This window comes from Spermophilus citellus (assembly GCF_964194105.1).
Source record: "Spermophilus citellus genome assembly, chromosome: 16".
In the NCBI taxonomy this organism is placed as follows: domain Eukaryota; kingdom Metazoa; phylum Chordata; class Mammalia; order Rodentia; family Sciuridae; genus Spermophilus; species Spermophilus citellus.
The window spans coordinates 4,164,615-4,169,620 of record NC_138196.1 but is presented as its reverse complement, the minus strand read 5'-3'; positions in this window follow the sequence as shown (position 1 = coordinate 4,169,620).

The window sequence follows — 5,006 nt, the reverse complement described above, 5'->3', positions numbered from 1 at the left end:
CTTTACACTCAAACACCCTCACATATTAGCCTGTTTCCAGTAATAATAACACACTTTTTACTAACCTAACATTTACCCGTGTAGTAAAGCTGATGGAGTTTGTAGTAGCAAGGATAGGCTGAAATGATGGAATCTCATCATAGCAGATCATAAGTTTCTGTCACATTTGTCCTGTAGCTTTTCTTTCTCATTCTAGATGCATCTGCTTTATTGCAGAGACCTTTTATCTAGGTGGTTGGAATTTGAGATCCTCGTGAGGTCTTTAAAGCTAAAGAACTATCTCCTCTGCATCTGTGATACCATGACAGTGATCTAGAATAAATTGGCAACAGATAAATTCTAACCAGAGATTTAAATGCAATGAAAACTAAAGTGTATAACAGCAAGTAAGACAGGGGTCTAACCCAAGACACTTCTAGTTTTTGGGGAAAGACAGCCATAAAACTCATTCAGTAGAATGATAAATGCACTTTCTTAATTCAGAGTCACAAGAAAAAGCACTGAGAAAGGAGTCATGCTTTGGGGAAATCAGGGGTGCTTATCCTTTCTGGAGAAGGTGGCATTCTATTTGGACGGTGAAGGATGGAGAAGAAAAACAAAGGGCCTTGCAGAGCCAAGAGGATGGTGGTGGTGGTGGTGGTTAGGAGGAGGAGACTCATGCAGAGGAGTGCAGACCCTCCCCAGTTCCATAGCAGTTAAGTAGTGGGTGGGGTACACCAAGTGTGCTTTCACAAAGGTCCTAGGAGAGCATCTGGTGCAGGTCAGAATTGTTGCCTGAAGGCAAAGTGAGAACTCAAGGAATAGTGTATTTTTACTTTCTAAATATTGGAAATTCGAGCCTGGTCATAGACAGAGGGGAAAGAACCCGCAGAGAGGGAGGAACACAGGGCACAGAGCAGGGTGTGAGGGCCCACCTCCGCAGCCCTGCAGACTTTCCTTTAGGCTTTTGGCAATTGAACTCTTGTGCTGCCTTCCAGGCCCCTTTTTCTGTGCAGTGCAAAGGTGGCATAAAACTGCTAAAGGAAGCAATCAGCCCAGAGAGGTCAAGCTGCCTGCAGTCCATAGGAGATCATATCTGCAGATCTCTACAACTTTGTAGGCAGGGTTCAGAGAAGGAGGCATGATTGTCTAGATTCAGTTTTGTTTCCATTGGGCCTCAGTCCTAAGGTCTCCGTGGATTGGTGAGCCTGGGCATATTCTTTTGCCTCTAGGAGCTTTGTCTTACAGGTTAAAGTGAGGTGGTGATCGTGGCTACTGCGTCCCTCCTGCTTAAAGTTGTTTGAAACTCGGGTTCCTCCTTCCCCTCTTGGCCCTCTCCTCCCTTCTCCTCCCCCCACTGCCTGCTTCCCTTCCCTTCTCCTCTTCTGTTGTAATTATCAACCAGATTTATTCAGACACTATCACTGTGATAAATGTTAATGGATCTGCTAATTAAACACTAGTATGTTTAAAGAACATTTCTAAAGATTCAGTAAAGAAGCTTCCTGTCCAAGGTGAAGGTATCCTAAAGTTTGAAACTGAAGTTCTCTTTACTCTTAGGACAGCATAGTGCTTTTGTGGAGAGAGGACCTGTTGGTTCTGTATACCACTAAGATGTGTGTGTACTTTACTCAATTTCATCTATAACTTTGTCCTTTTTGTTTGTATCTCATACCTCTTGGGACAGCTGCAGTTGATGTCAGGATGAGCTCATGGTTCAGTATAAACTGCAGCAACTTGTAGTAATTACATTAATATTATAGCCCCCTATTTGCATTATTGACAAGGATATCTTTTATTGTCCCTTTAAATAGATTCATTGCCTTCACAGAATAGGTTGTTTTGATATTGGCAATTTGATAAGGCTTTATGCAGATTATTCAAATTCCATGTTCTTCAAGTACCAAATTTTTTGCATACCTACCTTATGTATTATGTTCAGTGGACTGCACTGATTTTAAGAAGATATCATGCCAGGGGGACTAGCTCTTCTAATATTACTTTTCTGATTTCTGAAGTTTATGCTAGAGTTTGAACATAAAGTTTCATTTTACTTAATCTGGAGCCAGTTATTATTTTAAAATGAGAAATGCATGAGTAAATAAATCAAAGAGGGGCTTTGGATGTATTTTTGCATGGGTGATTTGTGCAGTACAACCAAAATACCTGGGATGTTGGTACATACAGTGTTTATATTCAGTGGTAAGATTAAGGAAATAAGAACTATTTGCAAATAATTTTAATTTATACCAGATTGATTGCATTAAAGCCCCATGATATGATTGCTTTTGCTGTTATTATACTGACCCTGCAACTTGGAAATTCCATTCATTTCTCTGTTCATTTTAACCATTGATCACTTCTGATTCTTATTTCCTGTTAGCCTTATTGTTTCCTGTCTTTCTTTGAGCCCTTCACTCACATATATTTATTCTCTCTCCAACTTCCTGATGTTTTTTTCATCCCTCATCTTCTCTTTCCATCTTTAATATGTGGATTTGCCTACTATCCAACTTCATATTTGTTCGAGTCATATGGTTAAAAGCAAATATCTGACTGGGGTGTAGCTCAGTGGCAGACTGCTTGCCTCATATGTGCAAGACCCCTGACATGATCCCCAGCACCACAAACAAAAATGCATAAATAAATAAAAACAAATGTCCTATTTCTGAGATTGGGAATATGATATAACAATAGCTAACATTTATAGCATGCTTCTCATGTATCAGACACTATCAAGCACTTTCTACAGATTTTTAATTTAATACAGGAACCCTGTGAAGTAAAAGGGGTGAAGGAACTTGTGCAGGGGCTCGCGGCCAGGTCAAAAGTCCTTCATTGCCTCAGCTGCTTAGTCCTTTAGATCTAAGTGTAAAAATCCTTTTTTTTTTCTTTTTGCTTCTTGGGACTTTGTCCCTGTAGTTTGCTATTATATCTTATACACTAAATGTTGTTAATAGTCTTCAATTTAAAAAAGAACTTCAGTACACTTTAATAGATCTTGGTCTCTAATTTGAACAAAAGTTGGTGTATTACTAAGTACATATGGTTATCTGCACAAGTTAGTTCCAATGGAAGGAAGCATGGTAAACCAACCTTTCCACTGCAAAATTGAATGGTTTTAAGGGCCATTTGAGATGCTAAATCCAAGACTGTTGGTAACTGCCACCTGAGATGCTTTACTCTCTGTAACTGACCTTGTTTTTTTTTCTGTTAATTTGGCTACCTCTCCCTGCTTAGATTGTCATTTACATTAGGTAGTGATTTACCATGGCTTGAAGGAGTGAACACTCCTCCTGAGGGTATTTATGTTACCAGAGTGTTTGTCAGTGATGCGATTTCCTGAGATTAAAAACTTTTAAATATGTGGCAGGTCAGCATCATGCATTGAATTTACGAAATTTAACAAGGCCCATTTTACTCCTGTGCTGCTCAGCTACAGATCCTGGAATGCTTCATGTCATGCTTTGGAATAATGGTTCTCATCGGGGTCTGCTACTGCTGAGTCAGAACTGGTTCCTGGATTAAAATTGGTCCTCTTTATTCTAGTCCATTGTGTCTTGTCATGGTTCTTCCTCAGTTTCCTTACATAAGTCAGAACAAAGGCTCAATATGTAAATACTGCATTCAGCCTAGACCTGTTTACTTCTTTCAAATTAGCTTTTAAGCATATAAGCAATAGAAAAAAATGGAAACAATATGTAGATCTCTTGGAGAAGAAAGAAATTGCTTCCACTCTGGAGTGTTTTACAACTTTGTGGGATCTACTCATTGTCTAAATCAGAAATTCTTAGTACTTTAGGATTCATTTCCATGCTTTATATAGTGCTTTAAAAGTTATAAATGAATTTAGGCAGTTTGTTTCCAGAACTGATTTTAAGATTTTCTTTGCACCTGGGTAATTAGTGCTGTATTGGAGGCCTTAAACCAGAGCCAGCCAGGTCGCCTTGAACCACGTGACCACTTAGGGCTTTCGTAGAGCATGCTTTTAACTATTTAAGATAATTACCACACTGAACCTGGAGACCTTTGAAAAGTCCATAAAGTTAATTACACTTTAAGACACACCTTCTCCTTTGCTGCTTAAGCCCTAGGTCAATTTTACAATATTCCTTTGTTAACAAAATCACCATGGTTGAAGTACTGTATATAGCGACGTGCAGTTCATTTCATGCAGACACATTGAAGTAAGGTAGTAGAAATAAGTGCATGGTTGTTAAGATCCCTCACCTTTGGTGATCATTGTATGGCTAGGAGACAAAGGCTTTTTGTGAACTTGGTACATTTTTGCCTACTTTGAGTTAGTGCTTTCTGATTATTGTACTTAATCATTCGAGACCTTTGCCCTTGTATCATTTGATTCTTGAGTTTATATTGTTGATTTGGTTCCATGACATAGAATGATCCCAGAATTTTTTGTCATTGCTTCCAAGTCAGCAACTAAAAATGATCATAGTTAACAATGGAGGCTCACTCATATGCCAGGTATTACTCTGTGAAACTTGTTAGGGAGCTCATGAAGTGGAAGTTTTTCTAATTCTCTTACATGGGAGAAGTCTGAGGCTAGGATCACTCACTGTAAGTGGTGCAACAAACTAGACAGAACAGAGAAAGAGACTGATGGAGACTCATCTGTTGTCTAGATATTAAGTTAGGCAGCAGAGAAACAAAGATGTATAAGATTCAAGTCCAGGCCTCCATGGAAATTACTTTGGTCATGGATTGCCATGATAGACGTATAAATAATTAATGATGCAATGTATGCATTTCATAAAATAGGTATACATGCAAAGTCTGTGAGAAGAGAATAAAGGAAGGAATCAGACTTATTGGGCAGACAGAGATAAAGGAATACTGCACAGAGGAAATGGCTTTTGCTTGAAGATGACCAGAAAACTCTTGGAAGAGTCTGCATCCCTAGCAAAATACCCAGAATATCTCAAGTCCTCACTAATTTTGTGGGAGGTGGTGGTGAGAGTGGCACTCTGGCCAGCTAGATGAGCATGGGAAAAGAGCATCATAAGGGA